The 12212-nt window shown below is 50.7% G+C and overlaps 1 long non-coding RNA gene across 1 annotated transcript; it reads right to left on the reverse strand.

Moving 5' to 3' along the window:
- Positions 1-4325: 4325 nt before the first annotated feature.
- LOC110742067 lies at positions 4326-11544 on the reverse strand. Its single transcript, XR_002519333.2, has 4 exons — positions 11044-11544; positions 10044-10687; positions 8333-8405; positions 4326-5297 (listed from the first exon to the last, which is right to left on the reverse strand). It is a non-coding gene; the product is annotated as an uncharacterized LOC110742067 (long non-coding RNA).
- Between the last annotated feature and the right edge of the window lie 668 nt (positions 11545-12212).

The following is a 12212-nucleotide window of genomic DNA, read 5'->3' on the forward strand; positions in this document are numbered from 1 at the left end:
ATGGGGGCCTTGTCCAGGGTGCTGTACTGCCTCTTCTTTCAGCTTTTTGGGACACAGTCTCAATGCCCCTCCCTGCAGGGTGAGGCTGTTTATTTAGAAGCCAGGAGTCACCCACATAGGCGATTTGGAGCTGCTACCCTACCAGGACGACCTAGAACAGGTCGTGCCCCATCTCTGTGCCTCTGTTTTCTCATCTGTGAAACAGGGTTAAGGAGCCAGAACCTACCTGCAGGTTTGCCACGAGGTCCAGCTGCACTTACGCGACGATCTAGGCTTAGCACAAGCTTGCTGTTAGGAGATGAGCGTTCTGCGCCACCACCTCTTGGTCCTCCTCTACCCTCACCCTGTTGCCCAGGCAGAGTGCCACCCTTGGCCCAGGTTCCATTTGAGAAACTTCCTGCTCCTTGGAACCTGGGGTCTCACACTCTCCTAAGGCAGCCAACGCCTCCCAAGTGGTTTTTGCTCATCCTCCATCTCCTCCACCTTCCCCTTAAAAGGTAGGCGTTTCCGGTTGATGTTACAGTCTTGGCCCATTTCCTGCCTTTCTCTCTCTCTCTCAATCCCTGGGTGGCCCCATTTCTGCCAAGAGTATGACTCCCCCCCCTCTGGGTAGATGAGGTTCTAAATGCCCTCTCTCAGCATTCTTGCTGGGCAAGGCGCCAGCCCTGTGCCCCTGCAGCGCCCTCCACCTGGAATGCTTTTCCACCCAGCTGCGGCACTCCTCGCCCATCACCTCCTCCAGACTTTTGCTCACGTGTCATTTTCTTGCTGTGGTCCTCTCTGACCCCGGGATTGAAAACCACCATTTCCATACCACTGGGACTCACGCTGCCCCTCTCGGTTTTATGCTTCTTCACGCTCATCTCCACCTGACAGATTCTGTATTTTACTGACTTTGCTTTCTGTGTTTGTTGTCTATGTCTCCACACTAGGATGTCAGCCCCAAGGGGGCAGCTTTTGGGGATCTGTTTGTTCGCTTTGGAATCGCCGATGCCTAAGCAGCGCCTGGTACAAAGCAGACATTCAATAAAGATTGTGGAATGGGCCGGGCGCGGTGGCTCAAGCCTGTAATCCCAGCACTTTGGGAGGCCGAGACAGGCGGATCACGAGGTCAGGAGATCGAGACCATCCTGGCTGACACGGTGAAACCCCGTCTCTACTAAAAAATACAAAAACTTAGCTGGGCGAGGTGGCGGGCGCCTGTAGTCCCAGCTACTCGGGAGGCTGAGGCAGGAGAATGGCGTAAACCCAGGAGGTGGAGCTTGCAGTGAGCTGAGATCCGGCCACTGCACTCCAGCCTGGGCGACAGAGCGAGACTCCGTCTCAAAAAAAACAAAAAAAAAAAACAAAACAAAACAAAAGAAAAGATTGTGGAATGAAGAGTCATGCATAACACATTTCATCTGCCTGCTTGATGGCTCGATGTGGCTGTCACTCTCTGACTGTACTTCCCTGTGAAACACGGTTGGTCCGAATTGAGATCTGTCATAAGAATAAAATGCAGACCAGATTTGGAAGACATAGGAGCGCATGTGTCTTTATGACAGAATGAATTACTGTCCTTTGGGCATGTTCCCAGTCGTGTGATTGCTGGGTTGAACGGTAGTTCTACTTTAAGTTCTTCGAGAAATCTCCAAACTGCATTCCACAGTGGCTGAGCTAGTTTGCCTTCCCACCCACAGTGGATCTCGCTCTGTCGCCCAGGCTGGAGTGCAGTGGCGTAATCACAGCTCACTACAACCTCTGCCTCCCGGGTTCAAGCAATTCTCCTGCCTTGGTGTTCCCTTTTCTCCACAGCCTTGCTAACATCTATTGTTGGCTGGAGACAAGAAAAAAATGCCAACATTTCATTAGGAGTTTTTATGTTGGTTGTGCATTCAACTGTTAATGTTTATGCTATATTGGGTTAAATATAGTATGGTATTAAATTAACTGTACCTGTTTCTTTTTTGAGATGGGGTCTCACTATTTTGCCCAGGCTGATCTTGAACTCCTGGGCTCAAGCCATACACCCACCTCAGCCTCCCAAAGTGCTGGGATTACAGGTATGAGCCACTGCACCCAGCTTCATACCTGTTTCACATGGCTACTAGAAAATTTACAATTACACATGTGGCTTGCCTTAAGTTTCTACTAAGTGGTGCTGGTCTGAGATATCAAAATCCCTCTCTAAGATTCAATCCCCAAAGGACAGTAATTCATTCTATCATAAAAACAAGTGCACTCACATGTTTGTTACACAGTGCTATTCACAATGGCAAGGACATGGAATCAACCTGAGTGCTCATCAGCAGCGGACTGGATAAAGAAAACGTGGTATCTGTACACCATGGAATACTGTACAGCCATAACAAACAGCAAAATCATGCCCTTTGCAGCAAGGGCTCCAATGGATGGAGGTAGAGGCCATTATCCTAAGTGGCCCAATGCAGGAACAGAAAACCAAACACCACACGTTCTCACTTGTAAACAGGAGCGAAACATTGCATACATATGAACATAAAGATGGAAACAACAGACACTGGAGTCCAGTAGATGGGAGAGGGGGGAAAGTGGACATGGGCTGAAGAGTCACCCGTTGGGCACTGGTACCCCAAGGCTCAGCAGCATGTAATTTACCCACGTCACAAATCTGCACATATATACCCTTTAATCTTAATAAAAGTTGAAATTTTAAAAAAGAAGAACACAGACTCTGGAGCCAGCCTGCTTGGGTGTAGATACCTGCTCTGACACCTCCCAGCTGTATGACCTTGGGCAAGTGACCTGCCCTCTCTGTTCTTTGGGTGACTCATCTGTAACATGGGAGTAGCATACCTGTCTCACAGGGTTGTCGTGAGTGTTGAATGAATAGTATGTAGAAGACGGTTGTACATGTTCCTCTGTCCTCACTTGACCATAAACTTTTGAGGACAGGGCTGAGTGTTGTCCATCTCTGAAGCTTTCTTGGGGACATGGACAGGAACCTCTTTTAGTGAGCATTTACTATATGCCTGGCACAGTGCTGGGCTCTTGAGATCACCATCTACACTTCTCTCCACCGTGCTTGCTCTGCTATAGCTTCTTCCTTGACAGCTTCCACCCCAGGGCCTTTGCACAGCCCCCCAGTTGCTGTCTCTCCAGACACCTGCTTAGCTGGTCCCTCAATTCCTTCCAGTCTGTGCTCCAATTTTGCTTTCTCAATGAGGCTTACCCCAACTGAGTTTTTAAAATCACCATCTGCCTCTTTTACACCACTGTAAATTCCCAACCCGCTTTGTCCTGCTTTCTTTTTCCATAATGTACTTATTATGTTTATCACTGATTGTCTCTTTCCCCGTGGTAGTCAGAATCATGGGCCCTTAAAAGATGTCCACATCCGAATCCCTAGGATCTGTGACCATGTGGCCTTGCCTGGCAAAAGGGACTTTGCAGAAGGGATTAAATCAAAGATCTTGAGATGGGGAGAATATCCTGGATTATCTGGGTGGGACCAATGTAATCACGAGGGTCGTTATAAGAGGGAAGTAGAGAGTAAGAGTCAGAGAAGGAGATGAGCGGTGGAAGTCGGGTGGGGGTGGAAGTCAAGGGAAAGTTGATTTGACACGGATGCTGTGGCTTTGGAGATGGAGGAAGGGACCAAGAGCCAAGGAATGCAGGCGGCCTCTGGAAGCTGGAAAAATCAAGGGAAGTGATCCCCTAGAACCTCAGAGGGAGCACAGCCCTGCAAACCCCCAGAGTTTACCCCAGCGGGACTCAGATAGGACTTCTAATCAACAGAACTGTGAAATCATAGACTTGTGAACTTGTTGAGTTCACAATTGGTAAATTACATGATGCTGAGGCTTCAGATCCCAATGATCCCATCACCCAGGCCATAAGCAGAGCACCCAACGGGTGGTTCTTCAGCCCATTCCCCCTTTTCCTCCCTACCCCATCTAGTGGTCCCCAGTGTCTATCATTCCCATCTTTACAATCACTTTTAGTCAATGTTTAGCTTCCACTTGGAAGTGAGAACATGTGGTCTTTGGTTTTCTGTTCCTGCGTTAGGTCACTTAAGATCATAGCCTCCAGCTCCATCCATGTCACTAAGTTTATGGTCATTTGTTACAGCATCAAGAGGAAGGTCGTACTTTGGGAGGCTGAGGTGGGCAGATCACTTGAAGTCAGGAGTTCAAGACCAGCCTCGCCAACATGGGGAAACCCCATCTGTATGAAAAATACAAAAATTAGCTGGGTGTGGTGGTGGGAACCTGCAGTCCCAGTTACTTGGCAGGCTGAGGCAGAAGAATTGCTTGAACGTGGGAGGTGGAGTTGCAGTGAGCCAAGATGGCCCCACTGCACTCCAGCCTGGGCGACTCTGTTAAAAATAAATAAGTAAATGATTAAAAATTTTAAAAAAAAGGAGGAAGGTCCTAAACCCACAAGCGGGATATAGGCGCTGCAAGGTCAAGTATCTGCATATTTTACTGCCTGCAACCCAGCGCCTTGCACAGGGACTGGGTGGCATCAGCCCTCAGTAAGTCCCAGACCGATGGACAGAATCAATGTCATCATCCTGGCCCCGTCAGGAATGATCCCTGTTCTATAAAGAAATGGAAGGCCACAGAATTTAGGTGCATTTTCCAAAGTCCGAGCTAGTGACTGAACTCCAAAGTGCTTTCCTCAATATACACAGGGCTTGGCACACATGAGGCACTCAATAAATGTCCTTCAATTGAGCTATCCACTCCGCAGCGGTGTTCAGATGACAGGGACCCAGGATGCCGAGCAGTGACTCTTCAGTTAATTTCTTGCAAACATTAACTTATAAAATCACCTCCTGAAGCCTTTGACACAAGAAAGGTAACTACTTAGAGAACACAGCAGTACTGCGGGTCCTGTGTGCGAGGAGAAAAGCTCCAAGAAGACAAATAAACACAGAACAAATCTGCCAGGGAAACCAACTGCTTTCCTTTGATCAGTGACAAGGCAGGACTGCAGCCTGACAGCCGGGCTGGATGCTCCCAGCTGGGGCCTGAGGTTGCTCCCCAGGGCTTGCGTGCCATCATGATTTCAGGGCCACCACCCCTTCCCGGCTTCCCGCCAGGCTCAGAACTTTATGTCCCAAGTGGCAGAGGCCCTTCTAGTTTATCTGAGCTCTGGCAGCCTGAACTTGATCCCAACTTAGCGGGCAGTCCTCCTGGGGACTCACCAACTCATTACTGCAACTTCCTGCGGATCTGTGGACGAGGTTTCCTCTGGGAAGGCCTTGGAACTGGCTGGGCCTCTCGTCTCCTCTGAGCTGGCGTTTGACCTGTGCTGCCGGCCAAAGGCTTCTGTCTCTCAGAAAAAGGAGGAAAATGTTATATTTATTTATTTATTTGTTTTATTTTATTTTTATTATTATGATTTTTGAGATAGAATCTCACTCTGTTGCCCAGGCTAGAGTGCAATGGCATGATCTCAGCTTACCACAACCTCCGCCTACTGGGTTCAAGCGATTCTCCTGCCTCAGTCTCCCAAGTAGCAGGGATTACAGGCAAGTGCCACCAAGCCTGGCTAATTTTGTATTTTTAGTAGAGATGGGATTTCTCCATGTTGGTCAGGCTGGTCTCGAACTCCCGACCTCAGGTGATCCGCCCACCTTGGCCTCCCAAAGTGCTAGGATTACAGGTGTGAGCCACCGTGCCTGGTTGTTATCTTTAAAAATATAAAGGGCACAAGTGCTTCGATGCCTTGCTTTAAGGAAGCAGAGGACATGCTCCTAGGTGTAGAGTCCAGGAAAACATCCTTACTGCCAATAAAATGCCCCGACCTGGTCACTGAGGCCTCACATTCCTTTCCCAGGGAGATAGAACCTTTTTTCCATAGTGATCAGATCATGCAAAGGGGACAGGCAGCATTAATTCACACTTCACACTAAAATGTGAATGACTTCCAGCAGAGAGAAACATACTGGCAGGAGGAGGAGCAGAGTACACTCATTCGTTCATTCAAGTATGTGAGTACTTACTATGTGTCATGCCTGAGGACACCAAGGAGAGTAAAACCAGGCCCAGCCACAGCCCCTCTAAGGCTCACTGCCACACGGAGGGGCCAGATGTGAATCAGTATTTTTAATAATCACTCAGATGGTACCATTTCGTGCCACACATGGTTTTGAGGGCTTTAAAAATAATCACTCTAGCCGGGCATGGTGGCTCACGCCTGTAATCCCAGCACTTTAGGAGGCTGAGGGGAGCAGAACACATGAGGCCAGGAGTTCGAGACCAGCCTGACCAGCACAGTGAAACCCCCTCTCTACTAAAAATACGAAAATGAGCCAGGTGTGGTGGTGGGCGCCTGTAGTCCCAGCTACTCAGGAGGCTGAGGCAGGAGAATCACTTGAACCCAGGAGGCAGAGTTTGCAGTGAGCCAAGATTGTGCCACCGCACTCCAGCCTGGGCAACAGAGCAAGACTCTGTCTCAAAAAATAAATAAATAAAACAAAATAAGAACATTCACTCATTTAACCTATTACAACTCTTCTAGGTGAGCACTATCATCACCCCCATTTTACAGATAAGGAAACTGAGTCTTAGACTAACAATCAAGTGGTTTTAAAACATTCACCATTCATCCGTCAAAACTCTGAGAAGTAGGTTCTCCTACCATCCGCACTTCACAGACAAGGGATGAGAGTCGGAGAGATTAAGAATTTGTCAACTGAGCACAGTTCATCAGTGGCAGAGCTGGATTCGAACCCAGACACTGGGGTTCAGAACCTGTGCTTGAAACCCTTACATGATACGCTTACTATAGGAAGGTCAGGTGCAGTACGGGCACAGAGTAAGGGATTTGACCTAGCTGGAGGGATCATGGAGCCGAAGGCAAGAGAAGGGCTACAGCCCTCTGGCCTTGGGGAGGAGAGGAAGGAAGAGGCCGGCAGACCCTAGGTTTGGGCCTTGCTTGAGTGGTAGGATGGCACCATCCAAACAGAGGCACATTAGGTGACCAGCCCTAGCGCTTCTGCCTTTGCAGGCCCCTTTCTCTACTGAAAAAAAATACATTCACAATCATTTTTTACAGGTGCATTGATTTAAAAGATGAATAATACAAGCTGGATTGTATTCTTTTTTCCCCCCCTATTTTAGAAAAATTAAAACACCTTCCTGGGCCCCTCCAAGTCTCACGGACCCTGGACACTGTGCCTGCTGTGTCTATGGGAGGAATCAGCCCTGGATCCAAACACTGTGCTGTGTGACTTGAGGCCAGCCTTCACACCCTCTGAGCCAGGAAGTCCGGAAAATTAAATGAGACAGTGTAGATCAGCCCAAAGGCCCTCAGCACTTAGAAGGTGCCTAGTTCACAGCGGTTCCCTCCTCACTGTGGCCTTTGCAAAGAGCAGGGAGCAGGGATATGGGAAAGGCCCCTCCCATTGCACAACTGGCATTTAGGCGGGCCCCGCCCAGCCCCGCTCCAGGCTGTGAATGGAAACAGATGTTCCCTGGGGCTGCCTTCTTAGAGAGCCAGACCTCGACCCCACTTCATCCCTGCTGCCCTGTTACTGACCTTCACTTATGGTCCTCTCCCCCTTCCCACACAGTCCTCCCAGGCGGGGGACTCCGGGTCGCTTCCTCACACTCCAAAGAGCCTGCTCTTCTCCCTCTCCCGCCCCCACAGGGCGCCCCACCCACAGCCAGGCCACCCAGAAACTGAGCCCTGGGCTCGGGTCAGCACGGCCTCCCTGCTTCATTCTGCCATGTGGGGTTGCTGCAGGAAAACATGGTCGTCCTTCACGCAGTAGGACGCCGGGAAACCAGGAGTGCGTGAGTCCAAAAGCCGGGCTGGCCTTGCCGCCCTTCCCCCGACCAAACCCAGGCCCAGAACTTCAGCAGACGCAGCCCCGCTCCAGCTGCAGGGGCTGGGCCTCTGCTGCTCTTCTCTTGATTGTAAGCTCAGGACCTGGATGACCCCTAAAGCAGGGCTTGTGGCTCAGTCATTTGTTTTCATTTTTCCTCCAAAAGCAAATCTGATTGTGAGACCCGCCCCCACTCTCCCACCTCCCACGCTGAAAACCTTGCCCCTGCCTTCTTAGGACAAAGGCCTTGAAAGACGCAGCCTTTTTCAGCCTGGCTGCACACTGACATCACCTGCAGCAGGTGTGTTTCCACAACACCCACAGCCGGGCTCACCCCACACCGAGTGAATCAGAACCCGACTCAGTCACATCCCAACCGGTTCGTTCCAAAGCTCACCCATGATTCTACTAAGCAGCCAGGGCCAGGAGGCCCAACAAATCTGGCCCCTCCCCAACCTGCCCCCACCCGCTCGGTGCTCCCTCTCGCTCCTCCCAGCCCAGCACAATGACCCTCTCCGTGTGCCTACTCACCATGCACTCTTCGCCACACAGCCTTTGCGTACGCCGTTCTCGCTCCCCAGGGCACTCTTCCCTATGTTCTTTGCTGAAAACATTGTTAAAACTTTCACATATCTCAGCCCTTAGCAAGACAGTTGGTCCCTTTCTCCTGGAAATGTTCCCTGATCTCCAGGCCAGCTCAGTTCCCCTAGAAAAGACTTTCATAGCCCCTTGTCCCACTGCTTGACAGTACCTGTGCAACCCCGAAGGTGGAAGTGACATTTTTTTCTGTCAGTGCCTGACTCTGCCACGGGACGGTGGGCACCCTAAGGACAGGGACTGAGTCTTTTTTTTCTTGTTTTTGTTTTCCTTCTCATCTACCGTGCACCTAGCACACACAGTAGCTCAGAGAACGTTCACCGAATGCATGCGTGGGTGCTCCTGCCCTGACTTTGCAGGGACCTCCTCAGACACCCAGCAACCTGAGGGTCATCCACTTCCTGACATCACACTTCCCAGACCTGGTTGGCCTGGCCCCCGCATCTGCAGCAGCACAACACTGCAAATGTACTAAATGCCATTGAATTTTACACTTTCCAACAGTGAACTTTTTGTTTTGGAGATGGAGTCTCACTCTGTCTCGCCAAGGCTGGAGTGCAGTGCTGTGATCTCGGCTTACTGCAGCTTCCCCATCCCGGTCGCAAGCGATTCTCCTACCTCAGCCTCCTGAGTATAGTAGCTGGGATTACAGGCACGCGCCACCACACCTGGCTAATTTTTGTATTTTTAGTAGAGATGGGGTTTTGCCATGTTGGCCAGGCTGGTCTCAAACTCCTGGCCTCCAGTGATCCGCCCGCCTTGGCCTCCCAAAGTGCTGGGATTACAGGTGGGAGCCACGGTGCCCAGCTTACAATGAGTAACTTTTTGAGTTTTACTTCAATGAAAAATAAGGTAGAAAGTAAAAGGACCTGGCTAGCAGAAACTGATTTGAGGACTCCACGCCCCACACCCCAAGTCAGGGCAGGGAAACTAAGTGTCAGCCCCCCAATGTCATCACTTCTGTCAGTCCATCACTAATCCTCCCCACCCCGCTGTGGTGGGCTGGTTGGGGGCTCAAGGTCCTCTGCAGTGGGTCAAAGTCAGACAATCCAGGAAGATGTTAGTGTTGGCTTCATAAAAGCTGATCCAGGCAGAACCATTCAAAGCTGTCACTTGCCAGGAACGTCATTAACAAATAACCAACTCTAAGTCCAGAAAAGCTGGATGTCAGACCATCCCCCTGTGCTGATGCGTCTCCCAGGAGGTGGGCTTGCAATTTCACAAGCTCTTCCCAGAGGACACCAACTTTCCAGAAAAGTAACTGCTTCCCACCTTCCTACACACCAGCTCCACCTGTGTTTCTGGGGATGCCCCACGGCGGGCCCTGGTGATGAGGGGTAGGGGTCCTGGTAGGCGAGGTGACCTGGACAAAATGTGAGTGGGATCCCTCCGTCATGAAGGGGGCCATCAGTCGGAAGGCAAAGATCATGAAGACCGATGCTGTAAGGACACAAAAGCCTAAGAAAGCCTGGGAAAGTGACTTGAGACATGTTAGGGAATTGGAAAACCCCCTTAAGACAGGGTGGGAAGGAGCGGTGTCCAGGGGGTGACTTGTAAACCCACAGAGGAGAGGAAGCTGGCCAGTCACGTAAGTGGAGGCCGTGGTGGAAGGAATTTCCCGGACACCTGCCCCTGGTCCTAATACCTGCTGGACTGGAAACTCATGAGGGTCTTGAGGAGCAGGAAGGCTCTTGCTGGATCCAGAGATGAGTGGAGAAATTGAAGGGCAATGGCAGCAGGGTTTCAAAGCCAGCCCCTCCTTAGTGGTGATGGCAGCTGATAGCCCAACAGCCAACCAGGTATTCCTTCCCCCTCTTATTGGTGATTGGTTCAGGAATCAGTCTGTCGTCCGATTTGGACCAATGAGGTGGGAGGGATGTCAGGTTAGCAGCTTCTGGGAAAGTGGTCCTCATATCTCAGAGATGCAGGAAAATGATGGTTCAGGTACACATCTGGACTTTACTCAGTAGGGATACGATGCCCAGATCTGCAGCAGCCACTCTGTGACTGTGAGGAAAGCCAGAGTGTGAGACCAACACTGAAATGATGGTGTTTGGCAGTGGGGGGACAGGCCAGGGGGCAGGGGGACGACCCTGAGTCCTTGGTGACATCGATGAGCTGTTGAATTTAGTCAGTCTCGGAGCCAGCCTACCTCTGGACTTCTTGCTACATGGGACAAACTAATCTTCTTTAGAGTTAAGCTAGTTGAGTTGAGCTTTTTGTTGCTGACCACCAAATACATCCTGACTGATACACACAACGTTCTCATCCAGCCGGACTGATGAGCAGCTGTGAAAGCAGAAGGGAAAAGGGAAAAGGGAATGAAGTGACTCATATTTCATGAGCAACTACTGTGTGCCCTACCCTGTAGGTCTCTCCTTAATCCTCTTTCCAGCCCTTTGAGGTACATATTATATTGTGTCCCCACTTAACAGAAGAGAAAACTGAGGCTGAGAGGTGAAGACACTGCCTGATTCCACCCGGTGGGACTGGGATGTGAACCCAGGTCCACTTATGCACCTGGCCAACCTGCTTTCCGGAGAACAGTGACAGAGCTGCCCTGGCAGGGAAGGGAAGCCTCAGCTTGAGCTGAGCCATCTTTTTCTGGGAATATCCCTTGTTACCTAAGAGCTGAGGACACTGACCTGCCTGATGATCCACAGCCATCCAGAGCCAGGAGCCCACCCAAGAGAGATCAGGAGCTCAACTTGATGCCATTCAACCATGGACCGCACTGTCACGACCTGCATGGAGACTCCTCATGGAACCCCTCCTTCTTCCTTCCTGGAGGTCAGTGACAGCTTGGAGTGATCCATGGGACAGCAGAGCACACTGAGCTCTCTGATGCCCTTCCTGGCAGGGACCTTGGGGAACACGTTAGCATGGCAGGAGTTTAAAAAAATAAAAGAGAAAGAAAGAGTCCTTGATCCTTATTATGCAGCTCCTGGTGCAAATAAATCTATCGCTTGCAAAAACAAGCTGTCCGATAATAAATCACAGTGTGACGGGCACATAAATCTGGAACTCAAGCTCCCAGCCGCTGGCCGGCCAGGCATGCGGGGCTCACACACAGCAGGCCTGTGGGAAAGGTGACAGCCCCCGCCCAGGCCCACGCACCTGCTCAGCCTCTCCCCTTCCTCAAGAACCGGCTTCCCATGGTTTCTCTAACGCTTATTTTTTATTTTATTTATTTATTTTTCAGATGGAGTTTTGCTCTTGTCACCTAGGCTGGAGTGCAGTGGCACGATATCAGCCCACTGCAACCTCCACCTCCCGGGTTCAAGCGATTCTCCTGCCTCACCCTCCCAAGTAGCTGGGATTACAGGCTCCCACCACCACGCCCGGCTAATTTTTGTATTTTTAGGAGAGACAGGGTTTCACTGTGTTGGCCAGGCTGGTCTCGAACTCCTGACCTCAGATGATCCACCCCCCGCTTGACCTCCCAAAGTGCTGGGATTATGGGTATGAGCCACTGCACCTGGCCTATATTTTCATTCTTCTAATAACAAAGGCACAGGTTTTTTATTAATCAGTGGGAAAATGGAAACAACCTTGGATATTGAAAACAAAGGAGATGCAGAGAATTGGCTATACAAGGAAGAGAAGGGCCAAGAAACCATAAAAGGGGTGACCAGGCAACCCAGAGATGAATGGCAAGAAGTGCTACCCCATCTGCAGGGCGAGCAACAAACAGAGGAGGGGGCATTTCTACCAGCCAGGATCTAGGGCTACAGGAGGAAGCTGGGGTCACAGTAGCCTGCCCGGTAAAGCTGGGGCCATGGAGGGTACATGGCCCCTGGGAAACCCCATCCAA

Source organism: Papio anubis, chromosome 18 (genome assembly GCF_008728515.1).
Source record: "Papio anubis isolate 15944 chromosome 18, Panubis1.0, whole genome shotgun sequence".
Lineage (NCBI taxonomy): Eukaryota > Metazoa > Chordata > Mammalia > Primates > Cercopithecidae > Papio > Papio anubis.